We start from the raw sequence: 9,838 nt of genomic DNA on the forward strand, positions 1-9,838 counted from the left end.
AAGGGGATCATTAGTAATTATGGAAGATTATAGAAACGGGTTGTTTCTATCTTAAAACTTCACCTGAGGTAAGACAAAAGGTAAGGAATTTTTCTGCAAATGCATGTGGCAAATTCTTACCATCTGAACGAAATCTATAAAGACACTGTCACACACCACTACTAAACCTCAGACAGGATGGACACACATTCAGACACAAACTCACAGTAGAAGTTTGCATAGAAGGCAGAAACAGGAACATGAGCAGACTCAAAATCAAAATAAGTTAATGCCCAAACACACGAGCACAGACAGTGACCTCCTCTGCAAGCCAAGTGAAAGCTTCTGACCGGGTGAAATGTGAGTTACTTGATTGGATTATAGACAGGATACAATGGAGACAGATAAGGAGGTCTTGGCTTGTCGCCTACCCTTACCACTGTATCCACCTTTAGGTGACCAGGGTTAAAGACTGCACTGGAGTACAGACTGATACCTTCTTAATATGAAAGTACTGTATATAGTAGCATATTCTGTTGCCTTATATAAAAAAAAAGCTCCTTGCCAACAAAGAACAGCAGGACATCCATGCCAAAGTAATAAATATTGTGGCACATTTAATCAACAAAACTAAAAGCTGTAGTTTTAAAATCTCCAAAGGAAACAAGTCAGGAGTTTTACATTTTTTAAAAAATGTATCAGCTGTTCCTCGTGTGCAAATGTGCATGCACACATATCTTTTCTCCTGTTGGAGGATCGCTGCAAGAATATATGACATGTGACATATTTCACTCTCTCATCCCACCGTTATTGATCAGGATGATATTTTCTATGACCTGTCCTGCCTGATTCAGGGACTAAGATCCATGCACACACATAAAGATGCGCAGCAGTGCTCCTCCCCAGCCTATTTTTTAATATGCAGTCATGTGCATTGAGTGAGTGAGTGAGTGAGTGAGGGAGAAGGAGAGGGAGAGGGAGAGAGAGAGAGACAGAGAGAGAGAGCAGCAGTTGTAGCATCTGTGAGGGTCACAATGTTGAAGTCTAATCTTGTTTTATCAAACTAAGTTTCCTTAACATTCCTTCATTCACAGACACACATGCACACACTTAGACACACTCTTGACAACTTAAAACTATGGTTGTATATACAGTACTTCTTTGCTGTAAATAGGGATGTACATGCAAAAGACTTAGCATCTCCTGAAGTTTCTGTTGCAATGAAAAGAAAGCTCATAGTTTAATACTGGCCATTACTGTTCAATACCATCAGCAGTGAAGGATTGTGCATTGAGCTATACAGTATTCCATCCTCATTTCAAACCCACAACATCACTGCAACATTTTTCATTTATTCCTGCATTCAAATAAAATGGATGTGGCTGTAATGCTGCATTCTGTAATGATAATGTTAACAATAATAAAATGTACTTCATTATATTCCACAGGCAAATTAATGCCCCGGTGCGCCATTTTATAATAATAATATTGTAAGTAGACAATGAACCATTGGGTCCAAAGATGTCATCATGAGCTACAACTTACTGGAACAAATGTGCTTGGCAATTATGCATCAGTGACAGGGTATTGTATTGTTTGTTGTATGGGCGCATCTCAGTACCTTGACCCTTGACCCCTCCTCAGAGCTGGCCAATAGCTATTCAAAAAAGGGTTCCTTTTGAAATCACACATCCATACTTTTTCTTTCCCCAAGTCTAAATCAACATTGGTAATTAGAATTATATAAACACGGAAGAATGAGACCTTTTCTGTTCCATCTCTATAAAACAGAATGGGTAGATTGCACTGCTGATGGATGTCAATAGGAACACCATATACACAGCTGTGAGACCTTGTAGAGTCCTTGAAACAAACATGTTACAGAAGCAAACTCACTTGACAAACATACTGCCGTTAAGTTCTATTCTCTAGGGCTCTCAAACCAAAGATCTGCAACAGTGACTGACTCATTACTGGACCACCAGTGCTTATTTAAGCCACTACATTGCCTCTGTGTGCTTGTAGACAAGAAATATCTGTCCTAGAACACAGGATCTATAACTGCAAGGCACTAGCTGTTCAAATTAATACATTCAGCTATAGTGTTCACACCACTCAATGCCATTTTCCCCCACTTTAATACTGCATTAAAGATCTCCTATAAGACATATTATTCACTGCATTCACTGAGGTTCCTGTGTCCACACTGTACAAACTATGTACTGACTATGAATACTCTACTGTATGAAATGGAAATGATGCCATTGTACAATATGAATGGTGCAATATAAGTTGACTAATGGACACCATATGATGAAATATTGTTTCTGTTCCGCTATAGTTCTGTATAGTTCCATGGGCAATCTGGCCAAAAATCAATAACAGAAGTGCAATCTTGTCTCTCAATTTTTAAATGCCCTATGATGACATCTGTTGTCCGTGACAAATTTCGTAATCTCATCCAGCCACTTATTAGCAGCCACCTTTTAAAGACATGCAGTTTATAACCAAATTGCGGGACATCTAATGATATGTTGGAGAAGACGTGTAAATATCTTAAGTCTGTGGCAACCACTGACTTTACTTTAAGCATTCAACAGAAAACCAGTTTGATAAACCCATAGACTTTGACACAACTTCTTTAGGACTACAGTCAACAACACTCTATACGCTATAGCCAGTTTGTGCTCAATCAGTATAGCCATCTTGTTGGCTACATCACTATACTGTTTTGTTTACATGGATCTGCTGGTCAATAAGTTTATGTGTTGTTTAGAAACTAAATACCACAATCTCACGGATTCACCTAAAAGTAGGAATGTGGAAGATAAGTGGGTACAAACATCGATTCACAAAGGAATTGAGATTCTTGTCTCCCAGGATTCAGAATCAAATCACACATGTCAAAAACTGATTTTCTGTAATTTAATTAGTAGCATGTTGTTGATGGAACGAAAAATGCATAACTAAACAGTGTGGTAAGTGCAGCACTAGGACAATGTATACCATGCACATGCTATAGCTTTCTTGAGATCTATCATCAATCAGGGTGGCTTTTATGCAATCACAAAATAACCAGCTGACAACCTGCGTCTGTTTCACCTCAAAAACCCTGCCTCTGATTAGCGTCTTGCACAATGATGGACCCCCCAGAGCTAACAGAGCAGCAGAGAGGCTGCTCTCACTGCTAACCTTATTTTGTTATCCACACACATGAATGAATGCTTTCACATTATTCATTTCATGAACTGATGCTGTAGACATTTTTTTAAAAAGGTTACAGATCTTTTCTTAATTTCCGGTTGTGTCTAATGTTGTATTTCAGCAGATTAAGGTCCCCAATTAATGGTTTCACACACTAGACTGGAGAAAAAGACTGAAAATGTCTAAAAGTCTCTCTATTGAGCTCTACTGAGAGCAGGCTGTTTCTGTGCCTGTACCTTTAAATGCTAATGAGCTCTGTCTGTCAACACCTGCCATGCCTGCTACATGCCCCTCTCAGGGAGAGGATGCCGCTTACGCTAGCGGTAGCATGCGCTAGCATTCAGGGTCAAACTGGTATGGATGCCATCGTTCAACCATACCAGTTTGACTCAAAAGTTGCCGAGTCCCGTATCGTTGTGACTGATCCTTTTACGAGGGTCAGTGTCGAGGCAAAGCAAGCTTTGTACTGACCCTCATTACTGAAGCAGTCCGTGAAGTGGTTAGTACACTCAAACAAACTTACACAAACACTAGTCGGCACATTGTCATTAAAAATGAAACGCAATCACTGTCTCTTCTGTTCTTCTGTAGCTGGGACAGAATATAGGTACTTATGTTGATTTTTGCAACCAACAGAGCAATTTGCATGTCTAGCTCTGAGCGATGACATTGCCGCTGGACACACTGAACTTCACCTTGGGGATGAACGCCCCTCTCTCCGATATCTCCTGTCATCAAGCAGAGAAGGCCGGCCTATGAAGATCTCTCCTTTCATTACGTAACGACAGGAGCTGAATCTGAACAGCCTGTAGGAGTGCCATTTTACCAGTGGGTCGGCTGCAGAGACGATGCAGGACTCGTTTGCTTTCCTCATTCTGGGAGTTGGTACGCTCAGGGAGGACCAGTTTATATATGTAGAGACCAGAGAAAAAGTGTTTTTCATAATATGGGACCTTTAAAGATATGACAATTGCCTTCTTGTCTAATACGCAACAAAGTTCTTCTGATATCAGGTCAAAAACTCTAATACGGGGAGAGTCTTTTGCCAAAAGAGATGTTCTTTGCACTTCAAGTTTTAAACATACATGAGAAGTCATTAAGGGTGCACAAAACACATCTGAAGATTGATTTTCAATGACAGCTGGCAAATGTGGATGATGATTGCCAGGTCATAATGCATGACTCCATGAAAAGCTTATTGACACCATACAGCCTGTATAACCACGCGTAGATGAAGAGATCTATAAGAGCTTGACCCATTTTGAGTTTTGGCATTTTTTACGAGATAGACTAAGTAATAATGTTATTGTTACACAAAAGTTGCTGAGGCAATCTGCTGATCGTAGACATGTTTTTCACACGCTATATTGCCAGTAATTACAAGATTGTTACATCCTTGGATGTAACAAAGTCTAATATAATGTGAACGTTTACTTGCAAACCAATTGCAAGATTAAGACAGCCTGGACTGACACTTTACTAATTACCAGTCAAAGTGTAGAATCTGAACTGTGACCTAATTGGTCCCACATCTTCAAGACGACTTGGCAGCATTATTCAGTCAACAATATTTGACCTCGTTCACTGTACTCTACAAATCATCCTATGTTGTTGTCTTAAGGGATGGATGTAAAATATTGTGGGACCTTTTTTTCTCCATCAGTAACACTGCTGCCATGCTTGACTGAGTGAACATGTAACTTTTGTGACAGCCATTTATTTAGCAGCAGGACGAACCCAGTAAAGCTTCAGAACCCATGAGGAAAGCGGGGGTTTGATAACAGCAGTGATGTGGCATTAGGTGATACTATAGGTAACATCCTGATGGACAGTGGTGATGAAAGATTAGCAGAAAGGCCAAAGAGAAAGGCTCAGGCTTTTTTTTCTCTTCTCTCTCTCTCGCTCTCTCTGACAGTTGCTGTACCATTAACACCTCCTCCACAATTAGTGTCTTCTCACCGGCTCCACACACATACACACACATACACGCACACACACACAGTCACACAGACACACGGTGACACCCCAGGGCCCTGCACAACCCAAACAGCATAATTAGACATCCCCTAAACAAAGCACACACTCTGTAATTACTCTGTAATGTTACATAGCACAGGGGACTCAACAAAAGCCATTTTCCCTGGATCAGCCAGTGGCACGCACGCACGCACAAATGCACGCACACACACACACACACACACACACACACACACACACACACACACACAGATGGATGCATGCACGTGTATGTGCACACGCACGCACGCACGCACACACACAAACACACACACACACTAGCTATACTCTTGTCCCATGTGTCTGTAACTGTGTATATTTTTTTATTAATTTTACCAGACAGCATTCCCACTGGCTGTTGTTTGGCTTGTGAGTACATCTTAGGTGTGTGCTCGTTTATGTGCGTGTGTAAGTATGTACATGTATGCATCTTAACAGCACATGAAAAGGTAACGAAATTGAATCTCTTCGTCTTGTGTTGTTCAGTCAAGGGAGGCAGCCATGCTAAGAACAGTCAGGGTGCTCTCAGTCACTCACTCACACACACACACACACACACACACACACACACACACACACACACACACACACACACACACACACACACACACACACACACACACACACACACACACACACACAAATACACTTCCTCAGTCTCTCCCTGTCTTGTTGCTTCCTAGTCTCCTGAAAGGACATGACTAATTCTCCAAACAGAGCGACAGCATAAACACAGGCCCAAACACTTGTGCTGATACTGCTGTTGACAGTGCTCCCCTTAGCTTCAACCATCAACCCCACATCCCCACCCCAAACACACCCACCCTGTTCCTCCTCCCACCCTCTCCACCCCTTTTCCGCCTCTCTGCCCCCAAGTCAGTGCAGATATTGCTCTAAGTCCGGCAGCAGTGCATTAAATCTCTGTGCCAAGCCAAGTAGTGTGAAATCACATTAGATCTTAATCAGGGACGATTGTGTTTGCCTTGTTGGATTTTTTTTCTTGTATTATGGGTGTTATCTTTTGTTGTGTGCAGTTTTATTTCACAGTGCCATCATGGCAGGGATGTCTATAAGTGACTATAAGAATTGACTTTAAAATACACTTTAAAATACACTTAAATACAATAACCTTGACTTCAAACTGAAGGGATTTATATCTGTTATTCTCAAACAGAGCTACCCTCACACTGCAATACATGATCTGACCCCAGGAAATTAGTAGAGGTAAAAACTCAGTCTACTTCAGCCTGGTGTTTGAACAGTGCTGCTGCTTATGCACAACTGCAGCTAAAAGGCCATTTTCATGGACATCATTTTGACATGTCACAATATGAAAAATAATGAATTGAAGGATTCATTTCAGTTTCAGGGTCTCGCTATTGTGCACACTCGCTGAGTGTAACACTGTCATGGCCTACTGGGACACTTGAATAGAATGGGTATATTGTTAATATTACTATCAACAGCTCAGTTTCCTACAATGACGAACATAAGTGTCTCTGTGAAAAAGATGTATTTATCGTTACTCTTCCAAAACTGGAAACTTTTCTGCTCTTTTCAGACATGGCAATGTGCAACTGTAATCGCTGGAGAGTGAACATAGAATGTTGCTAAACAATCGTTGTTATGCCTGAGCCTAATATGACATATGATCCATGATGACAGTTACTTCTCACAGCAATATACAGTAGGGCTGTTTTTTTTACCCATTTGAAACAAGAAAAATTTGAAAAATAACCCTTTAATGGTGACTACAGGTGAGATTTTTGAAAAAAAAAAAATATTTTCAAGATTTCAGAATCAGAATCTAAGACATAAGACAAAATAGTGTAGAGGCTGACATTGCTGCTTGACAATATGTTAATGGGATAGTTCGGGTTTTTTAAAGTGGGGTCATATAAAGTACATATCTATAGTTGGTCTGTTGGCACTTTTGGCACGACATTTTCTCAACCATAGAACCTCCATATCCCTACGCATTAGCGCAACTGGGCCGTTGCGTTAATGCATAGGGATATGTAGACAAGTGGGCCGTTGCGCTATGCATAGGGATATGGAGGTTCTACGGTCTGTGTCTGTGTCGGAAATTGTTAAGTTTCGTTTTGATCAAAAGTAAACAGAGTTGCGTGCATAAGCCTCTCTTCCAGCAACTGGGCTTTCGCCGCTGGCAAATCACCTGTATCTAACAGAGTTATTGTTTTATCGCCCAGCCCTAATATACAGTGCTGTATGTTAATGTTTTTATGTCATTAAACTGTATTCTTTCAATTCTTCTGGTTTTGGCAGACCTTTTGTTTTATACTGTGGCAATGGAGAAATTATCTTGTCTTGAAATGATGTCTTGTCTTATAAATCACCTGAAAAAAGAAGTGTAAATTGGATTTTTCACTTAAAACTCCCATGTCCCAACCTTGTCAACCATAAATATATTTTTTTTAAAAGTTGTTTTCCCAATCACATCAAGTAAAGAATGTGCTAAATGTATGCACCTTTCACAAACTGTAGGGAGGTGGTTACAGTGGATGATGGCAAGGGCAAAACTCTGACACCAGAAATTATGGCTCACAACCTGTGTTAGTCCCACGTGTGGTTGGGTTTTGGCAATAAAAGTATTTTGGCAAAGTTTAGGGAAAGAAGCTCGTTTTGGTTAAATGTCAAAGTAAACGTACTATCACCTGCTTCAAGTAATGGGGGACTTTTTCTGTATTCTTTCAAGTTAGTTAGTTGCCATTGGCAGATACTGTTGTCACTGTAATTTGGATGGCGAAGACCTAGCAAACCACTTGCATGTTCTTTTCCATGCAGGATCTTTTATAATAACAGCTCTTTTTCTGTGACATATACAGTCAGTTGCAAGGAACAGTACAAGGAAATGTATTTACAGTACAAGGAAATACAGAAGTGGATGCAGGCAGCAGTTGAGAAACTGTCATCTTTAACTCAAGGACTGTGGTTAGAGCTTCCATGTCGACAATTATTTGACCTTCTCAAGTGTCCTTGTGCAAACTAATGATGGTCCATCAGCTGCTATTCGTTTGGCTGATTTTGCACTTCGTTTTCACAAAGAGAACTGTGCATCATCAATGAAGTGTTGTCAGACCAACAGGTTGACATTTATGATTAGCTTTACTTTAGGTAAGCCAATGAATAATGAATGTGACATCTTGAATGGCATGTGAGGGTATGTGAGCTTCCTTTAATGAGCTACACCACACTTTACAACAAAAATAAACTCCTTCACTCCCTCACAATTCTTTCTCTGTCCTTCAGGCAGACCTTGCATTGCCTTATCATTACAATGTATAACCCACAAAGTTTGACTTTTAGGACAATTCAACCGTGCAGATGATGCCTTTTCATATAGGGAAAGGGTGTGTGCACTTTCCAGGTTGAAAAAGAATGAGGTTGGGGTATCCATGTCTTTCAGCAAAAGGAAGCAAGTCCTTACAATAGTTCCCTTCACTCTCTCCTACATGAAGGAGCTCAACGCCAACCTCTTCTCCTGCAGCAGATGGACTTTGGTTGGATCTGAGTCACCCTGAAACTCGTCTTCAAAGCTCTTTTTGCTAGCTTCAAGTTACAGAACTGTTGCCTTGATATCAGCAGTCGAATGGGAGGTGTACTGCTGGCAAAAGACATGGATCTCTGCATTACATATCTACCACAGCTTCAAAGAACTAAAGTGTGCTTGCTAAAGTTTCCACCATTGGCAAAAACATGCCGTTTTGCAGGAGCTTAATGCTAAAAAGCAAGTAGGACTTCCCCCTTTTCACCTTTCAGACGGTCAACGGTGGTCAGTGAAACCAACTGGGCTTATGTGACAGTGAATTAGTCTGTCTAACAGATCCAGGTATGTGATAATGTTTTTAAGGCTCTGAGGTGATTGAGGATGAGGTTCCTCACTTTTCCTTGCTACTGTGAAATCTATGGTCTACAATTAAAATCTCCACCAATGATGAGCCGATCCTGATGGTAATTTTCGTCAGGATGAAAATACCTTCCCTTTCTGTTCCGTGATTTGGGGCATATACTTTAACAAAGCAGAAACAATTGTTATCTATTTCTGCCCTTACAATCAGTAGATGACCCTTAACAACTTCAGTGGAGGATAAAGCTGTTGCATATGCCGTTGTTTTGACAGCTACTCTAAGTAAGAGCCATGACTGAGGATACATGAACCCTCCAACCATAAGCCCCAGTCTATTACATTTTCCTGGATTTGAATGTGTCTCCTGCAGAAACAACACATCTACATTTTTTTTTGTGTGGAAATGTCTGAAATCAGAGCCCTCTTTGTCTGTCTCTCCCCACGCTAATGTTAAGAGACACTATTTTAAGACTCTGCATAAAGAGGTCAGAAAAAAGAAAGGCAGGAAAAAGCAAGCAGGGAACAGTGAAGAGAGAAATCCACCATGTGATGTATGATCATATATTACTCTCTGGTCCTTCTTTTAACAGTTTGCCTTTTGTTACTTTCCTCAAAGTTGTAATATGCTTTTTGATGCAAAAGTGTTTCTTTTCATCCAAAGGTCAAAACCAACTAATCTTTTCAAGACACCAATAGATCTGATGAACTTAATAGTCACGCACTCTCACTTTTTGAATGTATCATCCAAAAAATAATTTATGTTCTCTAGTG

Source organism: Sparus aurata, chromosome 14 (genome assembly GCF_900880675.1).
Source record: "Sparus aurata chromosome 14, fSpaAur1.1, whole genome shotgun sequence".
NCBI classification, from domain to species: Eukaryota; Metazoa; Chordata; class Actinopteri; order Spariformes; family Sparidae; genus Sparus; species Sparus aurata.